Source organism: Sciurus vulgaris (genome assembly GCF_902686455.1).
Source record: "Sciurus vulgaris genome assembly, chromosome: 4".
NCBI classification, from domain to species: domain Eukaryota; kingdom Metazoa; phylum Chordata; class Mammalia; order Rodentia; family Sciuridae; genus Sciurus; species Sciurus vulgaris.
In genome coordinates, this window is record NC_136464.1 from 48,963,128 (window position 1) to 48,979,190 (window position 16,063).

General features: G+C 51.3%; 1 long non-coding RNA gene across 2 annotated transcripts; it reads left to right on the top strand.

The window, feature by feature from the left end:
* Positions 1-10,023: 10,023 nt before the first annotated feature.
* Positions 10,024-15,534, top strand: LOC306658803. 2 transcript variants are annotated; one of them, XR_013763152.1, is made up of 3 exons: positions 10,024-10,265; positions 10,690-11,035; positions 15,300-15,534. It is a non-coding gene; the product is annotated as an uncharacterized lncRNA (long non-coding RNA). The 2 variants fall into 2 exon arrangements; XR_013763153.1 differs by having other exon boundaries at positions 10,690-10,921.
* The last annotated feature ends 529 nt before the right edge of the window (positions 15,535-16,063 follow it).

The window sequence follows — 16,063 nt, forward strand, 5'->3', positions numbered from 1 at the left end:
GCCCCAAAGACAGGGCTCAGAGAAACAGCAACATTTAGGGGAGCAGGGAGTTTAAATACCACGTGTCCCAGGGCGCTCCTCTGACGTCAGTGCCGTGAAAAGTACAAACAGCACCGCACGAGCTGGCAGCTCTCATTGTGTACACAGGAGGAGGCAATTGTGTTCTAACTGGAGTGAAGGATTCGGGAGCCAGGAAACGTGCCTTGGGTAGCTCACACACGCGTGTTCCTTCCTTGGGTACTGACACAGGGCAGTTGGGCCACCTGAACACTGGGGTCACCACCAGCCCCCGTGCACCCCTGAGCTCTCCTCCCACTTCCCATTGCCTTGCCTTCCTGTCCCCTCTGAGCTGGTGACCTTTGGTGCCTTTTTTTTTCCGAACACTCCCCAATTTATTGCCGATCTCATAAAAAGCAAAACTTGGGAGAGAGAAGATTGAGTTTGCTTCTCACAGCAGAATTTGATTTAGGGCCAAGAAGGTGGCAATTGCTGCAGAGTGGAGATCGGCTATTTTGGGAGTGCTGTGAATGATTTTTTCCCATCTCCAAATGACCTTACATATATTCTGTCTCTTGCCCGCCTCCCTGTCGGGATTGATGGGGGCTGCTGAGCCTGGGCTCCGGTGGGCCCTGATGCTGTTCCTAATAAATCCATCTGATGGACAGAAGGAGCACGGGACTTGACGATGGGCAGCTGGAGAGGTGGCGGTAAACACTGGGGTGTGGGTGGATTTCCATTCCCCAGCAGACTCCGTGGTCATCAGTGCAATGCTCACCTGGTCAGATGGAGGTTGTCTGCTGTCCCCAAGGTCTCTTCCTGATGGAGCAGGTGATGGGGTACATTTGTCTGAGTACATCAAGGGCCTGGCTCCTTCACTCTCCTGGCTCTTTGAATTCTTTGTCACCACAGATGCTGACTCCTCAACTGTTCCCCAGGGCCACTGCCACCCCTGCTCCAGGACACCTGATGGCTGAGGTAGTCCAGATGTCCTGCATCAATAGTCCAAGGACTTGGGTTTGGATCTTGCAAATTGGGCCATTTGGGTAGATTTCTTACACTCTGAATTTCAACTTTTTAATCTGTAGGAAGAGGGTGATGCTAGTATAATCCACCTGCTAGGATTAGTAGGAGACCTCTTATCTTTCTGCCTGGGTTAATGAGCTCCAGCTCTGCCTGCAACCACAATCTCCCACAATGTAAGAGGAGGGTGTTTCCATAAGGGAAACATTTTGATTTGGCTCTATCCAAGTTCCTATGCCCAAACGAAAATGGTTGGCCTTTATTTTCAGGTAATGTACCCAACAGACTTCCCTCTACCCACACTCCCTGCCTCGCAATAACCCCTGAACCTTTCCTCCTTTTCTTATTTCATTCCTGAATTCTGTTCTCATCCCTCTGCTGGTCTCCAACCCAAGAGTAGCTCCTGGTGACAGCTGTGGCATGGGTGACAGAAAGAGGGGATTAGCAATGGTCATTCCACACCTTACTTGGTGACTATGAAGAAAGAGATTAAAATCTAATATTGGGTTTTCAGGCTTTGCCAGAACATCTCTGCATCCACAGGGCTATGTTACAATATGGAATCCAAAGCAGTCACCGTGACAGGAGTCTACAGGGCTCGTGGGGATGAAGATGGCGCTGGAATCAAGGCTGGCTCTGTCTGCGGGCTTAGAAGTTGATTGTGAGGGAGTCCAGCAGGCCTGGAACTTCTGGACCACAGTGGACTAGAGGACAGGGAAAGGCCTGCCTCTTGAATCAGCTCATTGCCCTCTACTCTCAGGATCGAATGGAAGTTTGAACCCAGGGGGGCCGAGCACTTTCCACGGGACGCTTCCCAAAGGCAAGTGGACTGCAAGAACCTAGAGAGGCGCTGGCCCACCTTCCTAAAACTGCTGGGTAGGAATTGAGCACAGCCACTGAGAGAGCCCCTGAGCTGGGGGCAGTGGAGACAGATGGACCCCAGACCCTCACTCAACAGCTTCGGCTTCTCACTACAGCACACCTCCACCCAATGGGTAGAGCCTCTCTCTTTCCACACACAATATGTCCATGTTCACATAAAAAAAAAAAAAAATTCTGGTGCTGTGGGTCTTATGGGGCAAATGAAGGCCTGACATATTAAGAAGGAAGGGAGGAGGATGCAGCATTTATGGTGTACCTGCTGCATGCCTGGGAACATGGGGCGCATGTCCCATGATTTCTGATACAAGTCTAGTAACAAGCACATCTTCCCTGGATTCTACTAATGATGTAGAAACCATGGCCTTATAAAGAGTGAGTTCCTTGTCCAGGGTCGCTCAGGAAGTGAGACAAATGGGATTGAAGATTTCGGTCCTCTGGGACTATCCATGTTTCGGAAGGGAGACTCAACAGGAACCTCCCTCCCCAGTCCCTCCTGGTCATTCCTTAGTTCATTCGTTCATTCTGCAAATACTTGTTGATCTGGTGTCTGTGCCAGACTGGGGCTCTATCAATGAACAAAACAGGCTAAAATCTGCTTCAAATTTTAATGGAAGGTGGGCGGGAAGGTGGGGATGAGCAATAAAAAAAATAGGCTGAACTATATGAGCTTGCTAATATCCCACTGTTTGATATATAAAAATGGCTGTTTTATACAATTCAATGTAATAAGTAAAGTATACGGACAGTGATGTGTTATGGAGAAAAATAAAGCTGGGAAGAAGTAGGTTAAGGAGTCCCAGGTTAGAAGGGGTCTTTCTTGCCTGATCATTAGACCATACCACCCTGGTCTCCATCAAAAAGTCCCAGTGTGAAGTTTGGTGTGGTAGTGCACACCTGTCATCCCAACTTCTCAGGAGGCTGAGGCAGGAGGATTGCAAGTTTGAGGCCAGCCTGAACAACTAAGTGAGAGCCTATCTAAACAAACAAACAAACAAAAAAGTAGTGTCAGTGTTTGGAAGGGAGCCCCAACTCCTCTCTGGGTCCTCTAGGCTGTTCAGGGTCTGGTCAGCTCCATGTCTGTCCCTCAGTCAAACCCAGCGCTCCTGGAACACAGCCTGCTATATCTGCTTGGGCCCGATGCCATTGTCTGTGGCCCTTCAGGCCCAGCTGGAGTGGCCGCTCCTCGGAAGGCCCACCGCCCTTCTGCAGACAGCTTTAATTGCTCCCTCCTCTGCACTCACACGCCACTTCACTACAGCACTCAGCGCTACTCTGCTCTCCAGAAGATGCTGTGATTTATTCATGTGGCTTATTAGTGGCCCTATTCCCAATGGCTGGTGCAGAGCCTGGCACGCATGGAGGCTCAGGGTGGGTTTGATGAGCGAAGGAAGGAAGGAAGAGAGGCTGGATGGAAGGCACCGGGAATGAATGGTCCGGGAAGGTGGGACGTCGGCAAGAGGGCGCACGGAGGCAGAACTTGAGGAGGGGAATTTGCCCGAGGGATGGAGTCGGGGAGGCCCATTCCCAGCCTGCCTTACCTGCCCACACCTGCTCACACCTGCCCCTGCCTGTTCATGCCTGTCTATACTCAGTCAGCCTGCACCTGCCCACACTTGTCCATGCTTGTCTAGGCCGTGCTGCTTCCCCTGTCTCTACCTGCCCATGCCCACACCTGTCCGCGCCTGCCCATGCCTGCCTGTTTGCCTGTGTCTGGCCTGCCCGTGCCCACACCTGTCCTTGCCTGCCCATGCCCATACCTGTCCGCACCTGCCCACACCTGCCTGTGCTCCACCTCTTCCTCCTCCATCGGCATGACTTCCTGTCCTCCAGTCACATGGGGCTTACTTTTCCTAATGCCTCAAAGGATTTTGTCTTCACTTCTATCCCTGCTTCCTCTGAGAGCTACCCTTCAGCCTCCTTCCGGGAGGTGTCTCCCGGTGCCCTGTATTGCGGTGCTTGCCCTAGAGTGAGCACCCCCAGGGCCCAGGTCTCCTCCTAGAATGCTTTTTTTGGCTGTAATGCTTGCCAGGCTACTGGGTGCAGTGGCTGAGCGGATGGATCAGACAGAGCCGCTGGCTGTGACCTTGGGCAAGCTTCTCTCTTGTCCTCAGTCTTCTCCCCTGTAAAATGGAGATGCTAATAATCCTGACCCCACACATGGTGGGTCAGCACAGAGTGGGGCACATAGGAATCCATTGGTTAGCCTGGGATCATGGCCAGGTGCCTCCTTCCCTCCAGGGGGCTTTAGGAGCTCAGGGCCCCCCTGAGGGGCTGGTTCTCTGCCTGGCACACAGAGGAAACCCAACGGTGGCGGCTGTCAGCTAGCAGTTCCAGGAGGGAGTGAGGTGGGCAGAGGCTTGCCACAGGGGCAAGTGCAGAGAGGAGCCCGGTGTGAGAGGAGCCCTTGGGACAATGCAGACCCCACCGGCTCGTGGGGCAGGGAGAGGCCAAGCTGCTCATTCTCTGTACGCTGAAGACCAATCTCTACCCTGGACACGTTGATGAGTGACTCTCCGCCCATCAGGGAGCAAGGTTGCCAGAGAAACCAGAGAGGCCCGAGCCCACATTTGGCCTCTTGCCGAAGTGCTTTTCTCTGTGAGATTATACATTCCGGGCCACATCCCTCCCAGCCACACTCCTCCCTCACTTTACTCCTTCTCTTACTCCTCCATCATAAAAGTCTCTAGAAACAGGTTTTGTTCAAAGTGAATGAGGCAATAAATTCTCTGTTTCTGACAGGCCGACAAGAGAGATAAATTCTGCGATGGGAGCCGCAGCCCTGCTCTCTTGCCCTGTGGAGCTCCAGCTGATCTTAAGGTTTGTCCAGGGAAGAGGGGACTATGTGGGGGAGGAGGAAGACCCCTTCAGGGGTTTCCTGAGCCCACCTGGGAAACTTTTCTTTTGGGATGCCCAGGGGATCTCAGTCCTATCAATTGCTGCAGCTGTGGCTGTGTGATTTGGCTGCTTAGCTAACTGAGAGGCTGGGTGGGATGGGCATCGTTCGTTCATTCATTCATTCATTCATTCATTCATTCATTCATTCATTCATTCACCCATCCATCAATTCATTCAGCAGTTACCTAGCCTGCAGGAGAGGAATCTAAACCCCCTCAAGTATTGCCTTCGTTAAGAGGCCTTCTCACAAAGGACCAAGAACACTTGCAATTCGAGTCATAGCAAAAGATTGATTTCCCTGGTAAATCAAGAGCTCCTACAAATCATTAGGAAAAATAAACAACCTAATAGGAATCCAACCAAAGGATGTGGACAAGCAGCTCACAAAAGGGAATACAAATGACTCTATGGCCATGTACCTGTAAAGGAAGTCTCCTGTTCACTCACGATCAGAGTTGTATGTGAAAATGTCATGATTCGCCATCCCCCACTCCACTCCCAGTTCAGCCAAGATTGGGGAAGGTGGGACAGACACATGTGGCTAGAGGTGTGCAGAGGAACAAATGCTATGGAGATCAATTTGACCCAACTCCCCAGAGGGTGTGTTGGCAGTATCTCAGCACTATGTGTGTACCCAGCCTGTACCCCAGCAGATCCACCTCTCAAAATTTATCTCATCTCTATGCGTACAAGATTATTGCACATGTACAAGATTTTCCAGTGAAGCATTTTCTATATCACTGAAGGTAGGAATTAGTCTAAATGTCCATCATAGGGAATTGGTTGAATAAGTTATGGTATTTGGCTAAATAATTTACATAGTATTCAATACACTACAAAATTTTTTTAAAGGTGTATCTTTATGCACCAACATGTGCTGAGCTTCAAGATGCACTTTTTCAGTGTGAAAAGGGCAAGACACAGAACAGAAAGGAATGCAAACAATGCTACTGTTTGTATAAAGGTGAAGAAGTGAATATGTGGGCGAATGTATACATTCGCATGCACAGATGTGCATTGGCTTTTATAACGTTCCCTCTGGGAGGACAAAGATCTGGGGACAATGGCTGTTTCTGGGGAGCAGTGCCAAGACCTGGAGGCTGGAAGTGTGAGTAGGGAGGGGAGCTTTCTACTCTACACACCTGCATGCATCTTGGATTTTGGCTCACATGAACGTATTTATTACCCATTCAAAAAAAAAAATCATTCACATTTTTTCAGAAGAAAGAATCCAAGAAGGAAGATAGAACTGGGGACTGAGGAGGTGAGGGATGGAGGAAAAGGAGGTACCTGCAGGGCCAGCACCTGGAGGCATGGGGTCACCTGGGACCCTGGATGAGGTATAGTTGGAGCACAGTTTTGGGAAACTTGGGAAGATGGTTGCTAGGAAACACTGGGGAGGGGTGAAGATGGATTTGTGTGTTTAAGACTTTGGATTTCTCTACAGGGACCACTGAGGGTTTTAAGTATGAACAGCACACAGTTGGGCAGTAATTTAGGAAAACCCCCTGGAAGTGGTGTGGGGAGTGACTGGGGAGAGCAGTTGTGCCCTGTTCTCTGTCGTGCTTTCTTGTCATTTGCTCCCTTCGCCTTCAGTCATTCCAACCGAGAGCGGTAACTAACTATAACACATGGGGAAACTGAGGCTCAGAAAAGTTAGGTAACCAGTCTAAGTTCTTGTAACTTGGGAACTTGGATGCAAATTCAGGTCTGTGTGTCTTCAGAGTCTGGACCTTTTAATTTCAGCACACTGTGTGCCCCGTGGGTGCATACAGTCTGAGAATCTTAATTTCAGTGGCCAAGCACCAAGTCCTTCAAATGCAAGCATATGGTCGATTAGGTCGAAGGGTGCAGCTGCATCTGGCCTTGAGCTTCCACCACCTCACGGGAACTTCTGCCTGCTCCCTCTCTGACTCTCGGTGGGCTAGAGGCATGGGATACATAAGCCTCTGATCTTAGCCTTTGGGAAAAAAGGCAGTGAACTTCTTTATGACCCGTTTTCCTCTTTAAGGACATATGGAGGGTCAGAGGCAGGCTTCTTACAGGAGGTGACAGGAAGGGTCAGAGGAGATTTCCTCTGGAAGGGGTCGGGGAGATACATTTGGCTCTGATTACATGAGGCCTTCTAAATTTCCTGGTCATTTGGTTTGCATTTTCCGGCCATTTCTTCACATGCATTTTTCTACGACTCCCGTTTTCTGACTGTGGCATTGGAGACGCAAACAATGATTCACCTAAGGCCACCTGGATTGTCAGACAGAATCGGCTCTCACATCCCTGGGGCCAATTCCAGATCTTTCTAGGACAGCATGCTCTCTTCCTTACCATTAGTATGGGTGTATTCAATTTCTCATGAATACCCATAAATGGCTTGTGATTTCTCCACAGACACTTCATAAAAGGGATCTGGCTTTGTGCGTGATGAATCTGGCTCTCCCTGCTTATGCGCAGGTGTTGGGCCTTCAGATATTGGTCCTGGTGTCATGGGTGACTTCTAGAGGCTGGACCCCAGTAGCCAGGGCGGGATTGGACCACTGCAGTGAAGGATAATCACCAGCTAGTTTAATGAAGAACTAGGGGTGGGGTGACCAGGAAAAGAGGGTGCATTGTCTAATGGGAAGCTGATGAGGTCAGCTGAGGGATTCGGGCCTCTGGAGAAGACCCAGGCTCCCAGTATAAGCCTGTGATCTGTGCAGGATGCTGGTGGGGGACTGGGTGGGTGGGACTGAGTTTCAGGTTGGCTGTCTCCTCAAATGATCATGGGACTATCCCTAGCAAGGGATGGAAGTTCTTGAGTCTCCCTCTAGATTCCTGGGGCTTATTTCTGACTTTTCCCAGTCTGTCACCGTGGATCGCAGCTCCATCCTGCCGCTAACTGAATCTGTGACCTTGGGTAACTCACACAAACTTTCTGAGACTTAAGTTTTTCACGTGCAAAAATGGGAATAAATAAATAAAGCTTGTTTTCCTAACTTCATAGCGTTTGGGGGAGGAGCAACTTGATGAATGGATGAAATACAGTTTGGAGATTGTAAAGCATCCTACAAGGGCTGGAAATGACACTGGTGATAACAGCCACCCCTGTGATGGACACCACCTTCAACACTGCAGCTGCACCCACCCACCCACCCCCTCTTTGCCTCTCTTTCTTATGGTAATAGTAAGGTCCTCGCTCATGTTTTAAAGCTTTTAACTGAAGATCCCTTATTGCTTTTTGAATTCTAGTTAATGAATTAATAATTAATTAGCAGTGCTGGGTGTTCAGGGTCTTCGGACTGCTAGGCAAGCACTCTACCACTGAGTCGCACCCCCAGCTGTTTTTCTAATTCTAAAAGTTCTTTGTAAAACATTCAAGAAGTGTTTTGTTTAAAAGAAAAATATCAAATATTTCTGGCTTTGACATTGTTATCCTGTGATTTTGGGACTCCATTTCTCTTCTCTGTGTTTGACTTCCCCCTGCCCCGTAGTGACGAGGTCAAGGCCGGCAAAGTCTAACAGACAGACTACTCCTGTTCCACCCAGGGGACCTCGCTGGGGGAATCCAACAATCCTTCCTGCTGAGTCTCCTTCAGAATCCTTCTCAACACAGCCTCCAGACACGGCCCATCTATCAGAGTGGCCAGGAGAAGAAGGCTCTGTACATCCGGGACGGGACAAGGTGCCAAGGGCTCAAGAGCCCTGTGGAGGAGCTTGGTGAGCCCCTCGACCCACCCCAGTGCTTAGGGAATTCCCTTTTATCTGGTCCAAATATCTCAAGCACTGTGTGGCAGGCAGATTGTGGCTTCCATGGGGAGTTCCCAGAACATTTCAAGAAATTAAAAAAAAAAAAAAAATTAAAAGAACGAATCTTGCAAAGTCAATGGAATGTGAGCGAGTGACTTAATAAAATCACACCCACACAAATGCTTGTGCTCCTTTTTCATCTCAACATGAAACTGGGTGGGGCTGAATATTTCTGAGACTCTGGCTTCCAAAGAACAGACAGGGAGCTGACACTGTCAGCGACCTGCTTCATTTTCTCACGTCCCTGGAACGTGAATCAGCAGGGTCCTCCATTTTACAGATGAGAAAACCGAGACTTAGAGGAGAGAAGTCAGCTGTCTGAGGTCATCTGGTTTGTAAGTGACAAAGCAAGAACCTAGGTTTGGTCTCTGAGGCTCCCGCCTTTCTAGTCAACTTACAAGCCAAGCGAAAGTCCCCACAATTTGGAATCTTTCTATAAAGTGAAGAGGGGGTTTGATGTTGGGAAAAAGTCTCCCTGTTATTGCGCTTGCTACCAACCCTGTGTCCATTCCTGGGTTAGAAATGAGAATTTCCCTTGGCTGTGGAAGGAGGAGCTGGGCAGGGAGCCAGGACATTGGATTCTGTCCAGCTAGGAATCTCTGTCCCCTGGACTTAGGTTCCTTCATGAAGCTTTTAGAGGATCCTGTCGGAATCCCTCGCACAGAGACCAAGAGTTTGGCTTTGGGGTCTGGGGATGTGGCTCAGTGGTGTAGCACTTGCCTAGCATGACTCAGGTCTTGGGTTCCATGCCCAGCACTGAGAGAGAGAGAGAGAGAGAGAGAGAGAGAGAGAGAGAATCCAACAAACCAGAGTGTAGCTTCTAGAAACTGCCTGCCTGTGTTCTTTCCCTAGCATTGCCACCTATAGTTGTGAAACCTTTAACTTTTTTGGGCCTCACTGGTTAAATGAGAGTGATAATACTCCATATTTCATAGAGATTGCTTTGAGGATTGAATGGAGAACCACAGGAGTGCCCGTTTACTGTGAATGCTCAGTAAGTTTCAGCAATGGCAGAACTGACCCTGAATCTCAGGGCTTGGGGTTATGTGGTGAAAGTTAGGGGTGACAGGGCACGTGGATTTCATTGTGACACACCCGGCTGGGGTTTACCCTGAGTCCTCTTCTTTGAAGAAGTTGCTTAACTTCCAGTGTCTGACCCACATTCAGCAGCATCAGCTCCTCTTCCAGGAAGCCTTCCTGGATGGGTGGACAGGCTGCCTTGCTCCTGGCTGCAGACTCCCAGCCCCCACTGCCATGCCACCCTTTGGCCTCAGACAAAGCGGGCACCAGCAGCGGCAGCAGCCGGGGCCAGCTCGGTGGCTTTCATGAGGCTGGGGCTCCCGGGAGCCCGGGCAGGGCTGGTCTGCTTTGAATGCTATTTGCATTGCAATAGGCGAGCCTGGCCTTCAATACAGGCCCCTTCTCTTTTGACAGAACAGCCTCACAATCGCCTATTGACCAGGCACCTGTTCCTGCCCCAGACATTATGCAAATGCCGGCCAGGAGCGAAGCCGCCAGCCCCCCGGGCCATTGTGCATTGAACCCTGATGGCGCCCTGCCAGCTCCCAGCCGGCCTTTGTTCCCTGGCTGCGCTGCGCCACCCCCGCCACTGCCTCCCGCCCGCCCGAGGTGCCCTGTGGAGGAGCCACCCGCTACTTGGGTCCTTGCACCTGAAGAAAGGCCTGGTGAGCTGAAGGCTGGGCCCAGCTGAGGCGGAGCTGGGGGCCTGGAGGAGGCAGCCAGCGCCGGCCTATGCCCTGCGCGGCCCATCCCCAGGGACCAGTGAGAGGAGCCTGGCAGGCGGAGGAGGGGGCAGCCCGAGCCACCATGCCACCTGGGGGAGGGGAGATTATAATAATCACTCTCACATCTGCTGAGGGCCTTCCAGCGCAAAGCCCTCTCATGGCCGGTCTCCCTGCGAGGCACACCTGCCCCTCGAGGAGGTGGGCTGGGCCCCGATTGTCGCCTTTCACACAGGGGGGATTTTGGCCCCCTTGGAGGAACTGGCTGATGGGGCGGTCAGGGCGGGGGTAGGGGACTCAAACCCTGGGCTGTGAACGTCCCTGCCTCCCAGCCTTTGCTCACAGAGCTTCTCTTTGCTTCCTCTAGTCCACCTGTCCTCTCATGTGGCTGTGACTTCTCTGAGCCACTTTGTCATGCCCTGCACAGGCTGGCTCCACCCTGTCAGGTTTTCAAAGCATGATCCCAGCACCAGCATCACCTGGCACCTGTCCAAGTGCCAGCCCCGGGGCCCTGGGCAGACCTGCCCAGCCAGAAGGTCCAGGATGGCCCCGCTCTCCCAGGTGGACCAGCCTCCAGGTGTTCTAATGCTTAGTCCAGGGTGAGGACCACAGACCCAGCCGCCATTTCCCCTCCCCCATCCAAGGCTTGACGGGCACCGTTTCGGCCCCGTAGCTGGGCTCCTCCTCCTGCTGGACACCCTGGTTTTTTTGAGGTTAGTGAACAGTATCGAGCACCTGCCTGGCTCCAGGCTTACGGCGCCCAGTGAATGAGGCACGCTTTGAAGACACTGGGTGTGATGAGGGCACGGGTGATTTTTCACTCGATTATTTCAAAGCAGAATGCAAAGGCACAAATAGGGGCGAGGATGCTGTGGGGGATGCACCGAGCAGGGGCACTTAGCACAGTGTGGGGGAGTCCAGGGACAGTTCCTGATGAGGAAAGTGCCTGCCTTGGGGCTTAAAGAGGAGTACAAATAGACATTAAGGAGTAATCCAAAGAATCTCAGAATAAAATGCTGCAGTCACTATGAGCTCAGGAACTTGGAGGAGGCCCCTGCTACACGTATGTGTGTTGTAGGCAAGTTTAGGTCCCATGGCGAAGAAGAAAGAGAAGTGATACTGAGTACCAGAGTGGTCCAGATGGCTTGTCATGATTTTCATGTGCTTTCATTCCAACAGGGTAAATGGAGAATCCACTGGGTACAGGGAAGGAGGCAGGAGGGAGGCTGAGGCAGGAGGATCACAAGTTCAAAAAAGCCAGCCTCAGCAGCAGCGAAGTGAGGTCTAAGCAATTTAGCGAGATCCTGTCTCTAAATAAAAATCATATATATATACTGGGGATGTGACTCAGTTGTTTGGTGCCTCCTTGGTACCAAAAACAAAAACAAACAAACAAATAAACAAACAAAACAAAAGAAGGCCAGATGGAGGGGCTGCTAAGACATCCCGGAGTGGGGCACACCTGTGAAGTCTGCTTTTGGCAGGGGGACATTGCAGAGGGTCCCTAAGAAAGGCACCTTCTTGCTCTGGTGCCCCCAACCTGCAGCTGTCATCCCTTGAACCCAGCCTGGCCGCCTCTTACTCACAGTCTTGCTGCAAAGGAGCCACCAGGATGAGGTGTCAGAGCCGGGGTGGAGCAAGTCCCTGGCATGACCCTGGGCGCCATCCAGTTTCCCTTGCTTGCCCTTGGGCCCTGACAATCTTTTTCCTGATGCCAAAGTGCTTTAAAGAGTTTGGCCCAAAGCGGGGAAATCTGATCTTGTGAGAGTCCAGGATGAGGTTTTCAGAGCCAAGTAGTGTCTGTCTCATCAATTGTCTTCCTCAAGGGCTGTCAGCCTGTCGTTCGCCTAGAAGACAAAATGGAAAGAAGTCAATCAAGTCAGTCGCCTCTCCAACCACATTCCTCAGAGTGGCGTTCAAGGCCCTTCGGGGTCTGGCCTCATGGCCTCTCCAGCGTGCCCTGTCCTGGTCTCACCACTTGGTCCTTCTGTCACACCTTTGAGGCTCTGCTGGGCAGGTCCCTCTGCCTGGAGGACATGTCAGGGCTGCCATTTGAAACTTCTTTCCCTCCTGGCTCACTGGATGAACTTCTACTGAAGCTCATATACTCCCCCACTGTCCCCTCCACTGCAGTGACTTCTTTCTCTACTCTAGCAGAGAAGTATTTAGTGAGTACCTGCTGGAACCAGTGTCAGGCTTTGGAGTCAGGTGTTCAGCCCCTCTCCAAAGAATTCCCAGTCCAGGGACTTCAACATCAAAATGGAATGAGGCCCAAAGGAGGGTTCAGGTGGGTGTGGGGTGGAGGGAAGGAATTTAGGGTGTACAGTGGACCCCACTGGCAGGCGGTTCAGCTGGGAGGGGCATAAAGGAGGGCAGAACGAGGAGTCACCCCCAGGTTTTCCTGTGTGGCTGATAGAGTAGCCCCCTACTAAGATGGGGGACCTAGATAGTCACGATAGGACCAGATGATAAGAGGAAGAGTCCGGCCCTGGCTGGAGCTCACGTCGTCCTGTCGCCCTGGCACAGGCGGAAACCTTGCCAACTGGGAGATGTGGGAGGTCTGAGCTGACAGCTTCACTGGGTGCCGGTGTCCCAGGCGGCAGTGGGGTTGGGTGGGCTCTCCCGTGCCCCCGACAGGATGCAAGGGTGCTCCTGCTCTGCCTCTGATGTCAGCGTCACCCCTCCTGGTCTGACAGCTCCACTGGCCCCAGGAACAGCGGGGGCAGGGGCGGCAGCTGTGACCTTCTAGTGACTGGTGTGGTGTCTTGAAGCCTTGACTTCTCTGTGGCCTCTGCTTCTCTCTCACGTCTCTGCTGCTATCTCTGAGGAAATGTCTCAGCAGTGCCTTTGGACATGAATGGTCTGCTATGGACACACCAGCTGCCGGGACACAATCTCCAGTGAGTCCAGAGCCACTAGCAGAAGGCTGTCCCCATTTCCACAAATTCAGAGTAGAAACTGAGCTGCAGGAAGGAGCAGTGGTGTGTTCTGATCATGCTGTGATGTTGTCACTGGAGAAGAGATGACTCTGGAAGAGGGTGCCTAGGATTTCCTAAGAAAGGGGGTAATTTGACTCAGGACCAGAGGGGTTTTTGATGCAGAGGACGGAAAAGAACTTCAGCACACGTCAGTGGTGCCACTGAGAGAGATTTATTTAGGAAAGCAGATGCACGCTCCAGGCAATGTGGCTATCTCAAGAGAGATGTGTTTTGGGGTTCCGGGCTCCTTCTTCAAAGGACACTTGATGAGGAGTAGGCATGGGAGAGTATGTAGGAATGAAGTCAGTCCAGAGATCTCAAGACGGTTTATGGTGGTCTGGTCATTCTCAGGATCCTTAGATTGACACGCTCTTCGTTATCTGACCAATAGATAGCTCTGAGAAGTCACCTAAATTATAGGTTTCTTAAAATATGCTATCTTTTTTTGCTTAATCTATTTATTTTTGGGCTAATGAGCAGTGCACAAGGTAATTATCATGTGAGTAAATTTATAGCTAACTTTATGATTTACAGATTTCCCAGAAACCTGAGAGTTACAGCCCTGGAACAGGATGTGGACCTTTAAAATAAAACTGTATTTCCTTGTCTTTTCTTTGTGTCTTCTTTCTACCTATTTCTCTTATTTTGTCCATCCTATCTCAATGTTAGAGCAGCAGAGACATGTTAAGAGGGTGATAGACAAAGACCTGATTTAGCAGAGAGGGCAACGGGATGCCTCCCAGACAGGAAGTAACTCACCGGGCTCACACAGTAGAGAGCTGGGTCAGTGTCTACTCTGTTGCTAGGTCCTGTCCCCTGGAGCACATAGGTCCCTGGTGTGCATGGGCTTCTGATCATCAGGAGAAAGGGCTCAGTCAGACCTTGGCAGATGCCAGGCCCAGACACCCCAATCTGCCTGAGTTCTTGATAGAATGTTCTAGTCTCCCGAGTTTGTTGACCCACATGGGATGTGTTGTACTTCCCACACATGGCCAAGAGCCTGCTGGAGGCCGGTGCGGAATGTGCTCTGGGGCAAGTTGTCCTGGTGAAATCTCCTCCACTGTATTTCTCTATCACTGAGCCTAGTTCTTAATACCCAGCATGCTGAGGGCAGCCATGGCTTCCATCCCTCAGGGGCTGAGGATGAACTCCTCGTTGGTGCCCGCAGTGCCCAGCTTCGGGAAAGGGGTTGTAGGATCCCCTCCATCCTCAGACTTGCTTCTCCTGCTCCCCTGCAGGGTCTCCCTGTTGAATTTATTTCCACCTGGACCAGGTGAGCAGAGCCAGCCCTAGATTGGAAGCCCTAGATTGGGTGCCAGACTAAGACTTCATTCTGCCACCATGTCACCATGAGACCCCGGCCAATGGTGTGACATTATATATATTAACAACAATTGCTGTTAGCTGCAGACACCACCTCCTCTTGCCTCCTACCCTCCATGGTTGTAGAAAATGACTTTCTCTCCGTGGCTTTGTGAAAGGTTCCTTGGGAATTGTGATCCAGGCTTCCCTGTCCCCGGTCGCCAGCCCCTGATTTACAATCCAGGGAAATTGTGTTTTCTTTGTGAATCAAGAGTGGGTTGAGGATAATGGAGCTGGAGCCCCTTCCCTCAGCTGTCACAGGATAAAACTGCAGGGCTGAATGGGCTCTCCTAAGACTCTCAGAAGGTGGCTTACAGCCAAGAGGGAACCTGTGGGCAGCCTTGCTGGCCTTTGTCCCTCGAGGGCTTCTCCCCTCCCCTTCCAAGGCGCAGGGTTTTCTATGGGCCCCTGCTGCTTTCAGCCCCTTGGGATGGCCTGTCTGCCCTCCTGCCTGTGCTGAAACCCCCAAGTCCCCTCAGGGTATATTTGCTTTGCTTTCTCACCCAGACTAAGCTCCCTCTGGAAGGGTGACTGAGCTGGGCCAAGGCACTGAGTGCTTTTATCTCTCTCCCTCTTTGAATCATCTTTTCTCCCCCTCTCTTAAGCTCTCTCTTTCTCTCTCTCTCTTTGTTTTCAGCAAGAAGGTGGTTTTGTTGTCCCATTTTACGAAGGAACACACTGAGGCACAGTTATGAAGTGACCAGCCTGGAGCTATGAGAGGGTGCCGCTAGAGCTGTAGCCGGGACCAGGCCTTCTGCCATCTGCTCTTGTCCCTCTTTAATCCCCTCGAAATCTTTTCATTCCATTCTATGGTCTCAGAAAACAAGGCCCCAGAGTGGCTGGTACAGGTGTGTCTGTGGCACTTCTACTTCCTCTCCACCACCCTGTCTGAAATGTGTTCTCTCTGTTCTCAGTATGGAAGAAGGGGGGGGGGGGGCACAGCTGGATTGTGGAGAAAGCCATTCCCTGCTAAGCACAAACTGGAAGAATTGTCCTGTGTGAAAGGCTCAACATGGGGTGTGGCCCTCTAGTCTGGCTGCAGTGCTCAGGGAATATTCTAGAAGCAGTATAGTTGTAGTGCAGCCCACCTGCCTGGGTTTGAATTCTGGTCCTATGAATATGGACGTGGGGCTCTGGGTAAGTTTCTAAATCTCTCTGTGCCTTGGTTTTCTCATCTGTCAGACAGCAATAATTCTAGCAGCTCTGCTGTTGTAGACTGAGTCAGTTCATGTGTGTAGAGGGCACAGACCTGGTTCTGGAGCAACTTTGATTAGTGGCAGTAGCATGGCAGGCACTGGGTCTAGAGGGGACTGAGTGATTGCTCTGGCCTTCTTTATATTGCTCCTGCCATGAGGCTCAGGGTCCAGGACCCAGATGGGCAGCTGTGGCCTTGGGAACCCT